This window comes from Lasioglossum baleicum, chromosome 3, assembly GCF_051020765.1.
Source record: "Lasioglossum baleicum chromosome 3, iyLasBale1, whole genome shotgun sequence".
Taxonomy (NCBI): Eukaryota; Metazoa; Arthropoda; class Insecta; order Hymenoptera; family Halictidae; genus Lasioglossum; species Lasioglossum baleicum.
The window spans coordinates 5,638,077-5,660,754 of NC_134931.1; the positions used below are offsets into that span (position 1 = coordinate 5,638,077).

Consider the following 22,678-nt stretch of genomic DNA (forward strand, 5'->3'; position numbering starts at 1 on the left):
ACCCATGCGGTTTGAAATTTTGTAAAGGGAAGAGCGATGGTAAAAAAGCTGCCACTCCATATAAGTGTGGTATTAAAACTTGTAAAAAGTGTTTTATATTCTCATATTACTCTAAGATGAAACAAAATTGTTTATGGGATGAATGACATATAAGAACACTGTAGGTATGTAAGTCTCAATTTACAAAGAATGATAAGATTATTTAAAATATACAGGGGTTCATTTATGCTTTTCAATATAGATGAACATATTTATATTAGGGAAAATGTTTATCTATATATCATGCAACATACTTTCATTAATATTTTCTAAAAATTAGATTCATTCAATATCAGTCATTCTTATGTCTACAAAAGTAAACGAATTCCTAGGAAATATATTTTTATTGTTTTGTACATTTGCTAAATTTTTACTAAGTTATAAAACTTCGATGTTAATTAGGTATAAAGACGTAATTTATTTAATTAATTACACGTACTTTGCAATGCTCACTTATAAAGATTCATATCTACAAGATTCATTCATAACAGAAATGTTTCTCAAAAGTTATGTTTAAACCGTAACGTATCAAAATATATTCAATCACGGGAAAATAGTATCTTTAAATTAAGATATATCACAAAATTTAAAAGCAATGATTAAATTTTTAGTCGTATTCTTACATTTATCGATCTTTCTGAATGGATACATTTGTAACAGCGATATTCGTAAACTTGTAAAATAGTAATCGATGCACTCTATGGGAAAATGATATAAAAAGGGCAAACAACTTTGTAAAACTCCAATTTCATTTTGAAAAACTTACTCAGATATCATCTTTTAATATGTGTTTCACTTTGATTACTCATCTTAACACATTCCGAAGTCAATCGTTTAACAAACTTATCAGGTATATAAACATTCCTAAGATTGCTCACTGTATGCACAATGTGTGATAAGAATAACAAGAAAAAGGTAACGTGTACACATGTAGACGGTCTTTTGGTATTGGTATGTTGGTTGTTCATTGGAAATTTCTACTGAAATGCATTTAAAAACAATTATGCACCAAGAGACCATCGTGTAGTCTCGCATGAAACATGAATGTATGGCGAGGTAAATTTTATCGTGTGTAGGCTATTTTACTGATATGCACATATGGTTGTTTAGTGAGGCCCTAGGTATTTACGTACTTTGTTATAAAGTAACAATTTTTTTACAAATGATGTGCAGTCGTCTAAGAAGTTTTAATCGTTTCGTGAATTCCAGAACGACTGCCTTTTCTTCGTATTTACAACTGTTGGTTGAAACTGACGGCTAACAGTGAGAACAATATGGGTTACAAATAATCCATTCAGGGTATCATAAAGTTCTCTGTATCTTAGTTATTTATGTGTGACGCTACAATGCATTATGCGTGTCTGTACAGAATTTTATACATAATTTGTAATGCTGCCATTTATTGGTATAAGATAGGTTCCAATTGTACAGGGTGTATAAAAAGTAATGGTCATCCGTTCTAGGAGTGAATCTACACCTCTGGATCAGTGGACATTTGTAACAGAAACTTTCCGCAAAATAGTTTATAACAAAGAAAATTGTTGTTAATATTGTTTTTTACATCAACGCCTTCCACTCATTCAGAAAAGAAAAAGTTTGAAAGAAGTTCTAAAGTTATTGCAAGAATTGATTGTGTAGAATTATAAGTATAGACAAAAGCCTACTATACAGTACGGTCCACCCGACCATGTCGATGAGACAGAACATAATGGTGTGCGTGCCTCAAGCCAAACGAAATTTAAAGGGACATTCGTCGCTAGGCCCGTACCAAGTGATCGTCTCCCAGCCCATTCGGATGGACTGTAGTAGTAGGCTTTTGTCTATACGTATAATTCTACACAATCAAATTTTGCAAGAACTTTAACAGCTTATATTTCTTTTCTGGATGAGTGGAAGGTGTTGATGTGAAAAACAATTTTAACAACAATTTTCTTTGTTATAAAGAATTTTGCGGCAAGTTTCTCTTATAAATGTCCACCGATGCAGACGTATAGATTCACCCCTAGAACGGATGGCCATTACTTTTTATACGCTCTGTACATGATGCAAAATGCAGATTGTAATATGTATAGTTGAACATGGAAGTATTCGAACTCTCTCTCTCTCTCTCTCTTTAATAATTGTAGATGCAACTGGAGACATTAGCTTTACATTAACAAAATTTAAATGTGATTTTATAATATACAAAATAACGAACATTAAATTATTATTTAATCGCGTTTAGATTATTTAAACAATAATGTCTACCATAATTTTTGTAAGACGTTTCTTCCAGTGTTAATCTTATCGTATCCACAGTTTAAATTGTCAAGCTTTATATAAGAACTGTTGCTAATATAATTCTACTGAAACTCAATGTACATTCAGAAATGTATCAAAGTATTCCATTCGATATACATACCTCATTAGTTGCTAAAGTATCATTCGAATACTTTCGTGATTGACTGGATATTTAAATTCGGGAAGCGCATACCTAAATTAGGTCTGTACATAGATAAATTAGGTCTCTTCCAAAAATATTGAATTGTATAGAGTCTGTATTATAAGAATTCGAATATGATTCAGCCGAGTGATGTTATCAGTTTAAGAGAAGACGATTCGTTTCCGTTCGTTATTGCTACTTTCCATACCTATTGCTGGAGAAACTGGAATGACAGAATCCTTTCGAACATGAATATTTTGCTCTTTAGAATCTACTCCTAAGACTTGTACTAGACAAATTTGACCGTAGACATTAGAAGTGTGTGAGAACCCGAAAATGTTGGGTCGGGATGGGTCGAGAATTTTATTCGACATTTTTGGGTTCTCGCACACCTCGAGTAAATGTTCATTTATTGCGTGCCATATCCAAGTCTGATACAAAGATGCGTTCATTCACTTCCAATGCCAATTTATGTAATTTTTGCAAGAAACTTGTATCTCCTCTTTGCGGAAGGTTATAGATAGTTGCTCTTCAGGGTTAGATCAGGAAGAGATTCTTTCATCGCGCTGATGTTGTCTCTCTATACTGGCGCCAGTGTATGCTCTGCGAGATAGTCAGGTTTTCCTTCAGTTTTCCTGATTGCTCAATATCGGGTTTTCTCCTGGGACGTCGCTTAGAAGATCGCACTTACATTAGGTGAGATTTTTTACGTGGCCTGATAGACGTTTGAAGAAAAGAACAGAAATACATATTCGATAGCGTACAGCTATTAACAAGACTGCAATATCTGTCCAATTTAACAATAAATTTAGACTATATATGTATTCAGACGAGACACAGTCTTCACGCTTCCTCATAAACGCAAATCGTATTTAAGGAAATTTGTAATGTAAAGAATATACTTACTCCTTTGATCGAGTACCAACAGAATTTGTACCATTTGAATGGCACGTATGGTGATGTTGCAAAGTCGATGGTGTACTTGGGCTCTGCCTCGTAGCTATAATTGTTAAAAAACAAAAAACGGTTCATCGTTTCAACATTGGGTTGGATGCACATTGTAGTTTTTCGCTGTAGAAAGATTATTTTAGACACCGTTTATGTTTGTGCTGTCAAAAGAAAGAGGAAGATGTCCTCGTAGCAGTTCTGTTTCTTTTTTGAGTGCACGAATATAAACTTGTATAAATTTATCTGTAAAAATCTTTTCTCATGGCAAAAATGTGCAATTTATTGTCAACCTAAGCCATTATGACTCGATGGAGGAATTTGTAAGTGACGAGCTGTTTGCGAACAGTAATGTACGTTTGTGAAAGTTTGTATATATATATATATACATATACATACGTACGCGGATAAGGTATATAACCACCGAACAAATTGTAGATTAATTATTGCAAGATCGAGATACTGTCGTTAGTACGTCGATAAATTATATGTTATTAACATGCATGTTTAAAACGTAAGAGAACCACACGCGAATTTATGAGGGTATAGTTACTAATTTTACCGTGGTCCAAAAAAATGGAGGAAATATTATAAACAATTGTTCCTGTTCGAAGGACTTACTCATTCATTGTTGATCGTTTCTAAACGGAAAAGGAAATAAGAAAACAAACGTACTGATTTATCGCGATAACATTTACAAACCGGTTGCAAGAAATTTCGTTTTTTCGGGTGACGAATGTGATTGTACAATAAAGGGAGAAAGGGGGTGCGTTGTAGCATCTGAATGTTTTCTATCGATACACACCGAATGAGAATTCGATATAACACACCGAGTATGATTTCAACTTTACACATGACATTGTAATTTATACACATATTTTTTATATATATATTTAATAAAAAGAATGAATAAATAGTTGGGGCGTTAGCCGAATTTATCATACACCATCTTAAACATCCGTACCCCTAAATAACATATTCAACTGGTGTATAAAATGATAAAAATTGTACGCAATAAAAGAATAAGAGAGGAAAACTTGTTATGCAATGCAGACAACGAGATTTAGATCCAAATTCGTATTTTTATGAATAAAGTCAAATTGAGAAAATCCAACGAACTGTAGATTTGCAAGCAGTTTACTAATTAACACGAGCAGCGACAAACAAAACAAATCGAAATAAAAAAAGGAGCTCAAGCTCACGAATAGTTTATTCCAAATGAATCCTTTCTCAAGTTTGCAAAACTGATTCAATTACAAACGTTGTGAATGACTCTCCACAGCGGTATAGAGATTTTTCGACACGATGTGATATTTGTGCAACCGGTGTAATAACTTTTATTTTCCATATTGACGAACAACGGTGATGGATAGAGGGGAATTCTCGACTCGGACAAACACTCGGCTAATGATATGTAAATATAGCGGAGCTAATCAAGCGGCTGTGCCAACAGGCTGCAAGAAGAGATCGGTAGTAGCGCGCGAGTGTTCGATAGCCAATGCATTTGTGCCTGGCATGCACACACGTATCGTGGCGCAGTAACCCGCGTACATATTTAATGGTCGCACGTTAATTGCGCACTGTTTGCCCATTCCCCGTTCTACGCCCCCATCCCCATACCCACCACCATTCTCATCACCCTTTCTCTATCCGCCCTTCTCCTTTGTTAGTTTCTACCGGAGTTTAATTTTAACCAATTTATCTCGGCCGCTCGATCGTTCATCATTGGAATCGCTGTGGAACACGAATCACGAGGCATCGTGAATTTTCGCATACTCATTTCCTACATATCTCGTGTTCTTTCCATATTTTTTTCACGCTTACGAATTATGCCCTGTCAATTTTATTGTAACGTTTTAAATTTACATTCGAAAGATTCGAGCTTTGGTCGTTCAACTAATGCACGAATACAAAATTATTCGAACGATTTCTACAGCTCAAACTTCCCATAGTATTCAATATTTCTAATTTTTCAAACATTGTCCGAAACAAGAATATCAAGGACTCATTTTTCACATTTATTGGTTTAAATTACTTCTACGAATTTTTAAAAAGTATTTTTCATGCAATGATGCATTTGTATAAAATATATCAAATCAGTTAGTTGCCAAAAAAAAAACAAAGATTTGAAATTTCCTTGTTGTTGGAACAAAATTATTTCGATGACAATTTTAAACAATGTAATATTTCCACACAGTTTTTAACAAGAATAATATCCGCGAACAGTTAGAAATATATAATGCATTATGACATCCTGAACACTTGATTTTTTATGACGCTTCTTTATGGTCACGTTTAAAAAGTACGAATCGTGCTCTTCGGTAGATAAGAATCAGAAGTAAATTTGCGGGATTCGTAGATAAAGCTACAACGGCGAACATTACCACCCGAATGTTGTTTCCATGGTACAGCGTATGGTCGCCAGATGGGCAAACATAGTCTGGGGACATTTTTATACGATGCGAATTCAAATTGAAATTGAGTTAACGCCCCTTCCCCAGGTCGATTAAATCGGTAGTTCGCAATATAATCTGTGTGGCGAAACATTATTATAACCGTTTCATGTGTTGTTGATCAGGAAGCTTTGTGTTGTGGGCAGTCAGTGCATTGAGCCGGGAAACTTCGATGAATTTTACAAAGGTATTTAGATCTACTTTTTCTCACTTTTTATTTTATTCTTCTAATTATTAACACTTACTCATCTATTTTCTGTATTATTTTATAAGTGCGTGGTGGAGGTGATAGTAATGTTTGGAAAAAGTATTATTATAGATACTAAACATGCTAATCTGTTACGGTGTTCCAGTATTGGATGAATCAACACGAAAAAATAAATCGAAAATACGGAATAAATTCTTTTCGCTTCAGGCTTTACTTTCTAGAAAATTGAGTTTAAAGATCCGTCGGTTCGTAGATCGTGTGCTATAATGCAGGAAGTAGAATTGGTTTGTCATGATCAGACGATTTCTATCGCATAACATGCGTCTCCGCTGCATTTTCACATTCCATTTTCTCGTAAATGAAGCTGCGGATGAAAAGAATTCATTCCATATTTTCGACTTATTTTCTTATGTACAATCACCTCCTCTACGGTTACACTATCAATACTGGGTACTCCCCGTATATGCTAAAATGAAATCTTTATTGTAATGAAGAACTAATGAAGTTATTTCGTGTATAATAAGGAAATATAATTATCGTATTATTCATGTTTGAGTTAACAACTCAAGTTATACAGGAAGCATTTGTCTAAACCGGTAATATGTAGCCCCATTTCTGGCCTAGCCATTACCGGTGCAGTTCAACTGTAACACGTTCTGCGGCGGGCGCGTTATTTTTCCTATTTCGGGATAAACAAATTATAGCCGACCTTCGGATATTGGTTCTCGTTTCTCGTCTTGCTGTGGAACGTTTTATTCGTGTAGAAGGAAATGACAGTTTGCCAGCGCTACGAGAAACCACCATATCCGCAATTTTCTCGATTGACAGGCAGTCGACCCCTGCCGACTAAACCGTAATTCAGAAAAGTGTTGTCGATTTTACGATCAGCCAGACTTCCTCCATATCCGCAACACGCTGCTTAAGTATTGGCCGAAGAAACAAATTAATTTGTTCCACGAGATAGTGTTTCCACAAATTCAATGATGAAGTAACCGTTGCTAATGTGAAACACTTCAGAACCTTGCTAAAAATGGAGCAATCTGTTTTTTTATTTGTTTAACGCGTTATTGTGCTTATATGTATAGTTAAATGTGAAAAGTGTTCCAACATTTATCTGCGCCATTTTGTGTAATAACTCAACTCCATTTTTATTGTAGGTAAAATAAATAAAACGAAAACAAGTATTTATGCTGCTGTAATAAAAAAAAAAAACAAGATAAATAATTCACACCCGCTACATTTATGCAAAAATATTTGAGTAGTTTAGCAATGTTCTTCGAATGAAAAAGCTTTAAGCATTAATATAAGTCCAAATTCATTTCTGTACTTTTAAATATTGACAATTTTCCAAAATCGGAAATTTAGTGTCCAAATACTTTTTGGATGCACTGTAAGTCATCTGACAATATTACGTATTCAATTCGTTCGGAGTTTGTTTCTAGTCGTATTGTATTTAGAAAAAAAAAGCGATAACGAGTTCTTCGACAGTATCGTGTCGGCTCGGTTCACGGAATTTTCGTACGGCTAGATTTACTCGCATTTATCGCGTTCCATTACTGTCGCCGGACAATTCAGTCGCCATCAGCAGCATCGCCAGTCCCAATTAAAAGCCTTTCATCGTCGCTCCGAAATTGATATCGGGAAACAAAAACGCCAATTCCAGTTGTCTACGTCGCGTGTAACACGTACTCTCCAACACAAGCACACACGATAACCCCGGTTGTCGCGTGTGCGACCCACGTTCTTGTATACTCGCGGCACACGCTAGTCTTGAAAGTGTTAATTGACCGTTGTCGGTCATTACACGGTTGATCGCAATTACACACCGCAATTTCACGAGCGGACGTCCTGCTTTCTAACGAATTAAAATTGCACCGCTCGCAAAGTAACCGCCGCCGTCCGCAACCAGCCGCGCCATTCCTGTCACAAACCCGGGACGCGACTGTGCGTTCGGCTTACCCTGGGGATGTATAATTGATTTTTTACGGAAAGCCAAATTGAAATTATCAGTTCACACAAGGTCCCACTCGATCGATATTTAGCGGAGAAACTGTTGCTATCCGAGTTTCAAACATTCGAAATATCCAAAGCCGATAGTTCCTTGCAGATATCACAGACTTAGGATAAGTAAAGCACAATCATTGCATCTTATGGGCTTTTCGTACTAGGCATCGGGAGAAAAAAATGAAAAAGATTTTTCAAGAAGTCAACGAATATTCAGACGATCGCTTAATAAAATTATTTACGATCGAAAATTCTACACTTGATATTAAGAAGCAACGTGCCTCAGAATTTCGACAGCTCCGGAAAGCAGGAAAGAAACCGTCCGAACGCTTTTGATCATGAATATAACGCGGCAACATTGCACTTTTAAAACTGAAAACTCTGTAAAATCTAGTGTCCTCACTCAGACACACACCTTTTGTGTTGCAACGTGATGTAGTTCACTAGCTGACCGTTCCATTTCGATAGAGTCCGCTATCGTACCAGAGGATTTCCTACAGAGTCGGTAATTCAGAATCGTAGACAGAAAAATGCATTGTATGCAATGTTTGTAAGTTTGCACTAATCTTTACGTCTGCGTAGATATTCAACTATCATTTTCACTTGTCCTTTCCTGTCCACCGGCAACATTATTTGCGTAACGTCGATATAACGTAATAGTTACAGCGGTAGCGACGCGATCGAAATTTGGACATTAACGTTTGTCGTTAATCATTACAAGCCCCCGATCCCTTGGTTTTCAGCGATTCGCTGGCAGAGCCCGCGGGCCAGGTAATGTATTCGGGATTCTAGTCGTGTCGCGACGTTATTATTCTGTCGCGATGTGTAAAACTAGTTGACGCTTCGTAAACCTCGATTTCACGCCTCGTCGACCTCTAATTAATGCAGTAGGAAATTGTTATTCCGTTACATGCACTCTACGTTCTATGCATTATTTCGGATAGCCGATCATACCCACCCGCTCGCGTTCATTGTTCTTCATCGTCCATTTACCTTTGGTATGATATAAATCGACCTTTCTGTTGCGTTCGATCGAATCCCCCTAAAATTTCTAATGCTGTCTAGTGTGCGGCACGTTCACACAGAGAATCATCCATTCAGAGACGTTGTTTAACGTTTAACCGGGCGTGGCCGTGGTTTTTTTATCGTTTCTAGTTTCGAAATAACTTTATCCAGTTTAATTTTCAGCGTAGCCATCGTCTCGTTAAAGCTTTTCGATCGATCGGAGGAATCCGATCGTTCCGAAAGTTTCTAACGATGGTACTTTATAGCTCGTGATAGCCGTTGAAGCCCGTAGTTACCAGCCGAGGATAATAATTTATCGGAATCGGTCGCATAATTACTGGGGACGTCGTCGTCTCGTCGTGATTGTTCCTTAACTGGAAGAGTGTAGGCAAAGCGTCAGGTTGGCTCGGTAATAAGGGGGCCGTCTATTCTAGCAATAGCGAACGATATGTGGCCGCCTTAATAACAGCCGGCGGGCTCCTCCCAATTTCAAGTTCGTGCTACCAAGTTACCGAAAATTCCCTCGTTTCGCTCATTACCTGACGCCGTGCGCGCGGGCTTTCCCTCCGAACGCATGGTAGACTGTAGGTAGAGCGTGACAGCGGAGCAGGTAGACAGGCCGAATGGGTGTCGGTGTTGCTACCTCGTATACGTGGGTGTAATGCATGCTAAACATGTCAGGTAATTAACGTGAGCATTACGCGTATGCTCCCTCCCATCCTCAGTTTCGTACACTAATTACAGCCAGCTATAATACCAACCAACCAATCGAACGGAGTTTGAAGTTCGTAATTGTATCGTGATCTAGGGAACAACCGGCTGTTCTTAGCCGACGTCTTCGAATGGACGTTGGAACCTGCAAGGACTGTGTGCACACAGGTTCGAGAATGCTTCCAGTTGGCGCCGGCTTCCTCTCTGTAATGCAGAAATTTTATCTGTATTACAAAGTAGAAGGGATGTAAAGGTAAAATTGCTACCTACTAAGGACTACAGTGTCGTCTTCATAGAAATATCTCAGTGAGAGAAAGTGTCGCATCAATGGGTACAAAGCTGAGGTACAGTGAGGTGCAAACGGAACCAATGAAATTAAATATTTTCTCAAAAAATCATTCAGTGGTTTTAAGCCAGTCGAATGAAGCACAGCTGATAGCCACACGTCTTAAACCTTGTACACTGTACACCGTTAGCTGCCTGTAACCGAATTGTACTCCCACTGCGATTCTTCCTAATTTTTCAGCATTTCCATCATTTTTCAAACACAATTTGCTAGCAATTTGCTAACAACCACGCCTACCACCGAGGTTTCCTAATACCTCACGAGACACAACCGAGCTTAAACTTCACCTCCGGAAACCAAAGATTTTTTACTTCTTTAAAATGTAATCCTTTGGTTTTTGGGGAGAAAATGCCGAAAATCCAGGTTTTAATGTTAGGAATTCACTGGTTCAACAAAGGTATCGCAAAAGGTATCGCGTGTTTAAAGTTCAGTGACTTTCGTCAAAGAAGCTCGATAATTTTTCTTTCAGATGATAATTTTAGAAGAAGTTCCAACATTATATTAATTCTAAAATTTAGTTGAATTTGTTGTAGAACAATTTGTTGAGAAACACTTGGTTGTTGGTTTTTGGTTTTAAGAGGCCTATTAGAGCGGTAAGTAAGGTGTTAAGGAACCTAGTGGGTAGCAAAAAGAAGGAAATGCTTTAAACCGAGTAATTGCCGAACATGTGTAACACGGTGCTTTAAGCAGAGTTTTGTTTGAAACATCTATGTGAGTGATTTCCTTTGTCAGAAATTACGTGTATCAGTTCCAAATGATGTCTCGCCCGCAGATGCAACTAGTGACAAGGTCACTGGAAACGACGATCAAAGAAGAACGGGGGACTATTGAATCCGTAGAGAGGTGGGATTTTTTCGATTGTCTCGCAATGTGGGCTCGTTTAATGGCCCCGCTGGATTTAATGTTAATAGTTTGTTAAACGAATCGTGACTTCGTTGGAGCCCGCATTGGTCGACGAGGATTCGGGTTGAAAGACATCGGCACAGAGACGCATGGCCGTTGTATGAGGGCTCAAAGAAAGTCTAATCGAGAGACCGGCGGACGCGTGTACGCGACTCGTCCTGCGGCAAATTACACATACGGGTCCTATTACGCGAGGGTTACCGTGTCAATTGAATGCTTCCAATCTGAACGACGCGATGTTACCTCTCTCCGACCGAACGCATAACCATGTGGAATGGTCTGGTTTCGACCGGTATGTCCACTATTTCAAGGATTTCTTTTGTTTAGAAAATAGGTGTTTATCGATCACTCGTTGATAGAAAAGCAGGGGTTAAAGGGGAAAGGTGCAGAACGCGGACGCATCTTTTACAAACCTTTAACGATGATACATTGCCTCCAAGGTTTCCTAATGGCCACAATCCTGGCCATGTTACTGTCACTTAGAAAACGAAGCTGCGAATCGGTCTCTGAGGATTCTAGCAACATTAGTCTCGAGAGTTGAGGGTAATAAATTACTAAGCTAGGATAATAACTAGTCAAACTCGTTTTTCTCGATAGAAATTTCGTTTTTCAAAACATGCATGCATGATAGTAAATGCAATCTGAAGTGGTCTCGTTGGAAATGCCATTTCACGAAGAAGCACTTAGCAACTAACTAACATAAGCAAATTATTCGGCGTATCGAAGGAACTCCATGCTCGAAGGACGTAACCGTGATGCAAATGGGAGAAACGACCGCGGCAGGATGATTGTTCGTGAACGGGACGAAATGTTGCGAACGAGAACGAAGAGAAGACCTGAAAACCGGTGAAGATGCAGTTGGCGAGTGGCGCGACTATCGGGAGAGGGGTTGAAAGAGGGACAGAGCGACAGGGTAAGGACCTTTAGCCCGGTCCTTGTCGCGATCCTATGGGGCGAGCATGGTCGTCGCGACGCGATGCGACGCGTCCGCAGGACCGACGAACGGTTAGTTAAGGAACACGGGAAAGCACTTCTGAATCACTCTCGACGACGCGCGTCCCTTCGCTCGCGTTGCTTCGGATACCACGATGCCGTACACTTTTCCACTAGATATCACCCCGTGCATATATCAATTTTCCACTCACGTCACCGGGGCTGGATAGAATGTATGGCGAAAGTGGAATTTGCGAGGCCAAGATACGCGAAATCCGATACGCAACGTTGATTCACCTGTAGATAACTGTCAAAGATCGAAAATTTGCCTTCCCGAACCCGTGGTTCTGAGACGTTACAATTAATGCTAGGCTTACGGAGCAATAGAAGCGACTATTTCACATTCTTTTATGAAAATAACACGAATTTGTTATTTTTATTACATTATATACTTCATAAAGATAAAAGAATCATATTTTAAATAATGTAATCCAAGAAACAAGATTTAGAAACAGTTTCACAACGTCAATGACATTTTTCAAGAACTAATAAAAAATCAACTATCGCAAATTTCTTTTGTGCTGAAAACATTCATGTCCGAGTTACGAGGTAACTTACGCTCGCGGCTGTCTAGAACGTTGTCCTTCGGTCGCGCATCGCCTTTTCTCGGTGAAGAATAAAGCTTTTTTAGCCGGGTGCATTTTGCAACAATTACACAAATAAATTTCCCGGCGGGCGTACAAGCTCGTTCGACGGACGGATGCTAACTTTGCTTTTAAGAAACCGCCGCGCCGAGAAGCCGCGATAAGCGCGAGCTAACTCAAGAAATAAATCGCCGGGAACAATCCTTGAGACGTTCTTATGCGGCCACGTTCCACCTTTACTCCTGCGTCCTGCGCATTTTTTTCATTTTCCTTCTTCCGCCTCGAATATCTTCTTCGTTTTTTTTTGCGCGCGCGGGGAACGGGGCAGAGAGCGGACAGGCTCGCGCGCGTAGATTCGAACTCGAAAGTGATGCATCATAATCAGGCGGTCAACTTACTTAGTCCGGAGTGCTACGTGCTTAAGTTAATTAGCTAATTACTAATTTTAATCGGATGACGTATGCGCATCTCGGGGGATACAAGCAAACCCTCTTAGCAGGGGGAAACTGAATTCCCATCGCCCTTCTCCTTCACTCCAGGCCCGGTACCCTTGGTCGTCCTTTATTCTCCTCTCTCGCTCCATTCCCATTTCCCTCTCCCCTCCTCTCTCTCCTTCCTCTCTCTCTCTCTTTGTTTTTCTCCGTTACTCCTCACCTCCTCTTCCTTCTATCTCCACTTGATACGGTCGGAGCTGCGAACCATGGCTAGCTCTAAGGTAAACTCGGCTTAATTGGGTTTAAGTAATTTTGCTAAAACTCCTCGCTTATTTTTCACCCATTTTCGACCGTGGCTCCTTCATGCAGCAGCCCATTCCCAGCGTCCATGAAGATGCACGCGTGAGAGATCACCGTGGCCACGATCTTAAAACCTTGTGGATATTCCGGTAATAACCGTAAGAGCGTCGAGGGGCTACCACCGCGCTGTCGTCGCAGGACTATCAACCGGGCTGCACCTCGCAAACGAGGTTTCCTCTTTAATGACGTGACAAAAAAAAATCAGAAAAAATACGGACTCGCAGTAATATGAAATAAATATTTAAAGCGATTTAACTGTCAACGGGGAACACGTTAAACCGGTACAAACGGAGCTGGCCTCGATGGCCGGACTCCGGCCGATTTCATTCCTGCTCGTTTTCCGTAACACAAATTGAAAATAGACCGTCTTATTTGTCATAGACACGCTTTCATCAACGACATCGCGGTTCCGACGTGGTTGTCGTTAATATTAGAACGCGACGAGCCGGATAAATGTATTATCAATTCCGTGGATAAATGTCGGAGATCGCGTCCGCCCTGTTAATTCGCGTGTGGAAACATCAAGCTGGACCCTGATATTTCAAGGTATAATAATAGACCGGCGCGCTCGTTATGGGAGTATGTCGATAGACAGCTGGAGCGGTTTGATCTCTGAGCGCGCTCGTTCGATTACACGGTCCAACAAATTTCACCTTTTTTTTGACGTTTCGATTCTCACTATGCGATTCTTGTAGAGTTTTTCGCGCTGATACCGAATCTGCCTTTGATTTTTCTCCTAGACGCACAGTTTTTGAGAACTTGAGTTTGAGCAAAGACGTATTTTCCAACTTTAAACAAATATTGTGATGTTATCATTGTCGAACAGTGAAATATACTTTTTCGTTCTCCGTTCAGTTTCATGGAACTGTTCGAATCTATGCAAGAGTAACAACGTAAACGAAGTTTAGCGTTGAGACTTCCGCTAAAATGACGGGCTTCCTGCCTTCAAATGCTTCGAAATTTCATCATGTCGTCGTTCGATAGAGTCTTGACTTAAAATAGTTATTATAGTTCGACGTTTTCGTTCGACAATTCGGAGAGGAAAAACAATTCGATTAAGCTGTGCAGATTGAGTTTGGTGTGCGCCATCACCGAGGTCGGACGTATTTATTATACAATTTAGTGCTCGCGTGTATGACGACGGCAAGCGGCTTGTGCGCGTGGTCTTCTTGGGAAATTGCAACTATTTTTTGTAGTCAAGTGCGCTATAGGAAGCTTTATCATCTAACAACAAGTGTTTCTTCTCTTACTCTGTTTGTTCTTGTGTCTCTGCCGTCAGAGGCACTTGTATCAATAGTGACCAAAGTTCAAGTACATCTAGTTTAATAAATACAACGATGGCCAACGCAACGGTCAAAGCGTCCTACGCGCAAATTACTACACAAGTTGCCGCGCCGCGCCGTATCCCGTCGAACGACCGTTCTAGTAGTGGTGAAGCGCCACTGGCGGCAACTCATGACGGGCGAAGATATTTTGCTTTCTGGTTCGAAAAAAACGTCGACGTTGCAAACTTGAAAGGGTAGTTTCTCAAGAGAAAAGTCTGCTCTATCGCGTAGTATAGTTCGATTTTTCGCTGGACGCTTATTTTCTGAGACAAATTCAAAAATATCTTGAAAAATTGGTGCAAAACATGTTTAAACATGTTTTGCCAATCACAATGTATTAATATTAGATATCACTGTATTCGGGAAAGTCTACAGAATCTTCTGCTGCAAAGAACATTTAAATATCTTTCATCATAACATCACAATATTTGTTTAAAGTTGAACTCTAGGAGCGTCTAGGAGAAAAATTAAGGGCGGATTCGGAATCAGCGCGAAAAGCTCTACAAGAATCGCACAGTGAGAATCGAAACGAGAATGAATCGTCCCTGGCTGTTGGACAGTGTTATTGAGCTAAACTGCAATTTGCGCCGCTGGAATAAAAGTATCCTAAACGACTTTGCGTAGAGCTTAATAACGAAGTGTTGCGAAGTCAGTGTTCACGTAATTGGTACCGGTATACTTACTATTTATTACATCCTTCTGTAGAGAGAACGCCAGTGCCGGAGTCTTTAAAATGAATGCACTCCCTAGACCAGTTTTGACACCGTTTGGATTCCGATGAAAGGTCTGTGGCGTAGTCGACTCCGAGGTAATTGGTTCAGAGTGGTGATTGTTTTCTTTGTGGACTCGATTGGTCGCTAGACTTCGCTTCCCATGCTGTCGCATAGAAACGAGAAACTGATTTAAAGAGCGATGCGAAAGCTTGTATAATTGCTGCCCGCATAATCAGAATTTCACTCCGTCCCCCGGCGTTCTCCGTCGCCACTGTGAAAGATGGATTTCGATAATTCAGCACGCTCTTAAAACCACTTTTACATCGACGCTCAATATCGAATTTTGTCCACGATATTTTCATACGATCCGTCGTCGTCGTCGTGACGAAGCGAGATGGGGTTAAGAGGGACAGGGCTGTAAGCAACCGCGGGGAAAGTAACGCCAAGCATTTATTGTTCCTGTAACGAAACAGCTCCTTGAAGCTGAGCTTAATTAGAAAGCGTATCTAAACGAATTGAAACAAAACCGCCGGGACTCCTGGCCCCGGCGATATATCAACGTTCGCGGGAAGATGTGGGTGAGACGTCTCGACGTACTAGTATGTACACGGACCGAATGACAAAAAAAAGAAAGAAGAAACGGCACACCGAGAAACACGAGCATAAGCCAGTGTATCCGCTAATGCGCATGCGGTTTAAGTGCACGCGCTTAATTAGTTCTCGGTAATCCTCCTCTTCCCTCCCCCGGCCCCATCCCCTACGCCGCAGCATAAAATTACTAAACGCGTTATAAACCAGATATCATTATATGGCCCCGTAATAAGATCAAACTTTAATTAGATTCTCCGTAAGAGTGCGCCTACACAGCAGTTCCCCTCGTGTAAGACTCATATACGAGCACCAAGCGGAGGTAGACGCGCATTGACGTATCATTTATGGATCGTGGAAGCCTGATCGCGGGGTGACGGGCATAATACCAAACGAGAGAGCAAGATTGGCCATCGGTTCAGCCCGCCGAAAACAATTATGAATAACACGTGGCACCACCGAGACCCGTCGCGTCGCGTCGGGTACAAGCTGCGCGATAGATTGCATACTCTGCTGAAGAGACTGCTGCTCGATTGGCCTTCGTTAATGAGGTGGAAGTTAATTAGCCAAACTAAAGCGAGATAGACGACCGCTGGAAAGAGATAGAGAGCTAGGGGGATCAGCGGGTGGAGGTTGGTTCCTCGTTGTGGAACGGAAGAGAAAAACAAAAATCGGCTCGAGGAGGAGTGGTGGTTATGAGGGGTTGGGAGGGCAGAAGAGTCGAAGCCAAGAGTCGATAGAGACGCAAGAGGGTTACGGATTGAGATACGGGTAGCAATAGTAGCGCGATGAGGAGGGCACGGAGCTGGGGTTAGGGCAGCAGAAAGCGACAGATCATGGGGGTGGAAACGAGAGGGAGATAGGTGTACCGAGCAGGCAGTGCGGCTTCGTAATTAGGGATCTATAATTGCGTGGAGTCAGCTAGAGCGGTTGAGTCGAGTGGCAGGCACCCAACGTCACGTCGTTCACACGTGCGCGCATTTGCGTAGCTACGCGGCCTAGCCCTGTGTACCGTGCGTGTAAGCTGGCCTCTGTGTCTGGCTGCACTGACTCCAACGAGGGGGCATCGGTCGACACCGGAAATGGAGTCGGACACGACGGCCGTGAGTAAAACGGTCCGTTGCGAGTAGCCTGCGGATCGAAGATCGTGCGATCACCGGCACGCGTTGCGAAACCGCACGTGAAACCTCCCATTCGCATTTTCATCGCTCGCTGCTCTTTTTGGATGGCTGGAAAAATGATCGATATAACAGATACGGCAGAATGGGACAATGGCGGCCACTTCAGCTACCATTGTAATAGAATGAATGTACGGGGTGAGACATTTATATTTAAAGATACTTCATCAAGATTCTTTCATGTTCATCTAAGTAGTCAATTTTAGAGAAATACAAAAGATATTTTGAACACACGAGGAACTACTATTTTAGAATAAAGGCCACGCGTACTTCTGACGACTGTGTTTACACCGAAGTCTTTTCACATTATGCAATAGGTTCATTCATTATTCATTAGCGATGAATAATACGTTTGAAAAATAATACGATGACTCATGGCGGCGATGGGGGAAGGGAGGTTGGTCAGCCAGCGACTTTTTCTCCCTAATTGTTATTACATTAATCACTGTATACATTACGTGCACTTTGGAGCAGCTTTCATCGTTTTCGGCGATAATTTAACAAGCGTATGTACGGGGTGCTCAATTACGCGAGTCAAATATTTTAGGGTATGGTTCTACAAAGCAGTCTAAGACTGAATTTAAGAATATTGATTTTGCTGTAACGGCTTTTGTTTGTAACTATTTAAGTCAATCAATAGCGGTGGACGATCCACGTTTTTTCCTTCGAGCGGTACGTGATTGTCTGGAGTCTTCCTGATCCGATTTACACGCGGCACTGTTGGTGGGTAAAAGAGATCTTGAATCATGAACAAATCGAGAATAGAATCGTCTAAGTATAATCTTGTAGAATCAGCCCTTAGAATACTCGACACGCGTAGAACACACCCCGTATATACCGCAGGTAGAACGATGCAGCCGAGACACGGCCGCTGGCTCGTGTAACAATGTTGCCGCTAATTGGAACGCCGAAAAGTTTCGGTAATTATGAGCAAAGCGTTCGCCTATCGGACAGGCACACGTGGTCGGCTTTCCATCGCATCGTCGCGTCATGGCGTGTGTAAATGCGTGTAGATTCGGCTGCCGCGTAGGAAGCAGGGCCGACCGGCCTTCTATCGGTTCGCTAATGAGGCAGATTATTCTCGGCGGGACGGGCTGACAAGAAAGAACAAGAATGCGCATAGGAAGTGGGTTTGTCGTTCGCATGCCGATAGCGCGACATCGCGTTCGACCGTGGAGATAAGTGCATCTGCCGGCGATACGGTAGTTGCTGGAACTTAACGTTTTCCAGAGTGGAGAGGCTACCGCAGCAGGCCAGCGAGGCGGATGCCAGGCGATCTTGAAATTCGCGGGTTAATTTAAGTAACATCGAAGCTTAATTGCATCGGGGGCCCCCGGTCGGGCCAACCACGGGGCAGCCTGTTGAAAAGACAAAACGAAAACATCGTTAAGTCCGATAAATCCGACGGGACAACGCGCTCAAGCGCGCCGCAATCCGAGGTAATAACGAGAGGCCGAAGCGTGTAGGCGTGTACGCTCGCGTTCTCGCGAGACCAGCAAATTTGTCCGTGTATCGGTCCCTCGGCGAAAGAGAGCGGCGAATTACCAGGAAATACGTGGACGTGAGATTTTAACGGTAACGAGAGGCTGAGGCGCGTCAAAATTGAATCGTACGAACGAGAAGCGATCGCTGTGCTGTACTTGACCGAAAATTTCCTCGAGGACGTGGATATCTAGCCTGGGCACGGTCGAAGGCGTCGGAAAAGAGCTCTCCGTGGCGCGGCGCTTTCTTCGGCTTGGCAATCCTTCACAGTTAACGCCCCTAATCGTATTCATTAAAGTGCTCTCAATGCTTTTACACGGCTCTCAAGCTCTGCCACCATTTTCTCGCTCCCACTCTTTAAACACCCGCACTCCCCGTTCGTCACCCCTCCGACCCCTTCTTCTCAGCACACCTCTCTCCCCATCCCTCCTCGTCGTACACCTCCACACCCCCCTCGCCGGCCGCCTCTTCTTCTTCCCGTTTCTCTCTTCCTCTAGCTTTCCAACGATGCTTTCAACGGCCGAGATCTTGAGTAGATTCGCTCTCCCCGGTCCTTAGCCTGTTCCCTGTCGGTCTCTCCTTCACCCTGTGCCGTCGCGCGAGAGCTTTTAAGTTGGCAACAATGCGCGGATTTATAAACCAGACCGAGGGCATTGTTATCGGCGAGTGATTGGAAGCCGGCGTTTCGACACTGGCCGAATACCAACCATTGGTTACCGGCCATTGTTGACCCCTTTATCTTGAAAATTCGTGCTCCGCCACCTTGCTCTCCCCAGCCGAGCCCGCCAGGGACTCGCTAAATCACTTGGTTTTATTGATGGACTTGGCCGCGCGTTGCTAGAAAGGCGCGGCCGCCATGGTATCACGACTTTTGATAAACGGCCCATTGTGGGACGCCTTTTCTTCGTGGTTTCTTCCTGTCGCGCGACCGTTCCTCGCTTCCTTCCACTAACCTTGATGCATCCGATTCTCGCTGCCGCGCTTTTGTCTTGTCTTTCCTCGTTTTCCCTAGATTTTTATCGGGCCGAGGGTCCGAGGAATTTTTCACGAGCACGATTCGAGGCGGATCGCGCGCAACACCAGTTAATGGGCTCTGTGTTCGAATCTCGATCGGGTATGCTCGGCGGGACACAAGGCGACGAGCACCTTTTTGTGCTCGGTATTAACGCCGAAGCGTGTGGATGCGCGTGGATCCCTTCGAATTATACGCATCGGTGACACTGCCTCGCACAATGGGATACGATAGGATGAATCGAGTTTCTACCCTCCGTTTGCGAGTTGACTTTCCCATGATGCGGCCGTAATCAGATCATCCCTCTTACCCCACTGACTGCTGCGTATCGCCGCTAGACTATACTGTCGATGGCCAGCGTTTTTGTTTATTACTTAAGTGGCCTCCTATTGTTGAATGCGGCCGGCGCGCCTGCTTCTCGGTTGAAAAATTAATTAAATCGCGACCACGCGACGGGAGATCGTAAAACGCTGATAATCGCGTTTCAAGATGTTCAGCCGGCTGAGAAATGAATTGGAGGAGCTGCGAGAGCGATGAGGACCGCGCGAACAACTGCGTGGCTAATGACAAAAGAGTCCTAGAAAATTCACTTTCGACCCTTGTTCTTTAATCGCATTTTTTTAATTCGTACGTGCGCGGGGAGTATCTCGGTAGTATGAAACTTAATTGTGAGAGTTGATTCTAGCTAATTTGGGATGACGAGAAAAATGATTTTTTAAGTAGAGTGGGTGCACCAGTATGCGAACGTTTCCAAGTAAATACTAAATACTCAATACTAAAAGACAGCTTGTGAATCAAATGTATAAAGGTCGGCCATTAACGGACGCTGAAAGACAATTTGCATGGTAATGTCCCCCTGCGACGGGGATTGATGCAACAAAAATGACATCGGTGGATCGGGGGCGGGTGATGGGTGCCGCTGCTGCTAATGCCAGCCTATCCGTACAAATAGCTGCTTCTCGAGCGGCATAATTACGGATTAGATGAACGAAAGATAGCCTTTAACTGCGTGGCGCGAAGGGTGGGCCGAGATCGCGGAGTGACCGGCGACCGCGTTGCCGGTTGCCGAGCCCGGAGATCAATCAGCGTGCACGGGTTTCTGCAGGCAACGGCGAAGGCACACGCGTGCCCCTCGAAACACGCTGTCATGTCGGCCACCGATACCTTCCCGCGGCAGAGAAACGCCGTGCAGGCACGTGTCGAACGCCTGAGACACGTGCGCCACGCCGCCACACTGAAAATCGATATTCTTCCGTGCCAGCTACAATACCAGCCACCTCGTATATTATTTTAACGCGCTTTAAGCTCCCTTTCTGTCGGGGCACACAAATTTGTCTATCGCCGCACCGACGACGACGGTTCCCATGACGCGTAAATCGCTTAATGATTTCGCTACGCTCGCCGTGATTCGAGGGACCCGGGCTCTCCTGCTTCTCTGATTTCGGGAATCGAGGCTGCAGGGGAAGCCATTTCAGAATGATGCGGGACCATCCCCGTAGCAAAGGAGACAGAGGAGTTTGCGAATGATACTCTTATTTTAAACTTGTTTGTTGTTGCGTGTTGTGACAACAGGCGGTTGGAATGAGGTTAGTTGTTGACAAGGGGCCTGTGTAAACCAGGCGTGGGCAGAGCTTGCCCTTTCGAGCACTGCTCTAGCTCCGGGAGCAAAGAAATTATGTCTGCTTCAGAAGCATTTTACATAGAAACAGTAAAATCGATCATGTTCTATCACACTGATCTTCTTTTCGGATGTCATCTGCCCCGGAGCGTTGCTCTTCGAGCAATCCTAGAGTGCTTGTTGCTCACTCTGGGCATTGATGTATATTCTCGGAGTGGACCTGCACGCCAGACTACGTTTCACATAGTAAATAGGAATTAATACGATATTTAAACGAATGATTGCTTCCATCAAAAAGCTCCTAATGGAACGCCAGGGGGGTGAACCGATCGTCAGGATTCCCAGACCAGCTTTCAGTGGCTCTATCAAATCATTTCGATTTACGTCGGCGCAATACTTTCGCCGCTTTAATCTCATCCAGTCTGGTCGTCATCGGATTCGCCGCGATCGAGTCTTACATAGACGACTTGGGAGAAACTGGTCGGTGTCTCTCTGTTTCTCTCTTTCTCCCGGGCATAGAATAGCGTAAATAAGCGAGTGAGTTTTTCTTTGCACAATATGTTGCGGGACCATTACTTAAGAGGGGCGAGGGCGAAGAGGGGCACAAGGGACGGGCAGGGGAAGGCAGGTTCTGCGCGGAGAGACTGGCTCTTACCTAAATAACCACTCAGTCACTCGCAGACTTAGCTGGGAAATGGCGGAGTGGCGGGGGAGGGTGGTTCGGTCCGACGAGTTGGCGGGGCTTGGTGGGAGTTAAGGCCAACGGGGGATGGCCCGATACTATTACGTGATGTAAAAGCAGCCGAGCATCCAGAAACCACCCCGCCAGATTAACGAGGCCATTCTCCGATTGATTTCTCGAGAAACGCTTCGATCGTTAACTTCGATACCGTGCTTCGGTAGGTAAAGTAACTTTTCGTAGGGTTTCGGACTCCACCCCACCTGCCCTGCGTTCTCGTAACGATGCCGAACAGAAGTTTCCATTCATCCAGTTATTTTACACGATGAAATTATTGATATTAACCCGGCGCGGCGGAGTTCGAGAATCTTTTAATCCTGGCATCCGTCGCTCAAATTGATTAACTTAATCGATCCCCGCTATGCCTTCAAAGCTAATCATTGAAGTACTTCTGCCGTGCGGACCTCTGGCAGGTTAATCGATAGCTATTTATCACCCCTTAATCTTGAGTCATGCTCGCGAAAGCTTCGAAATAATTGACTTTTTTGGACGCCGTTCGTGATAGACTAAATGTCCGAATTAAAATTCGCTGCAAAAACAGCACTTAGAAGAGTGTTAAGCGGGGCAACGTAATATTCCAGCTACTCATTTGCCAAATCGATTAAAGGTAGGCGCA

At 42.9% G+C, this 22,678-nt stretch overlaps 1 protein-coding gene across 2 annotated transcripts in view; it reads left to right on the forward strand.

The window, feature by feature from the left end:
* LOC143221941 (uncharacterized) overlaps positions 1-22,678 on the forward strand; it is a 121,520-nt gene that overhangs the window by 1,648 nt on the left and 97,194 nt on the right. The window lies entirely within an intron of this gene.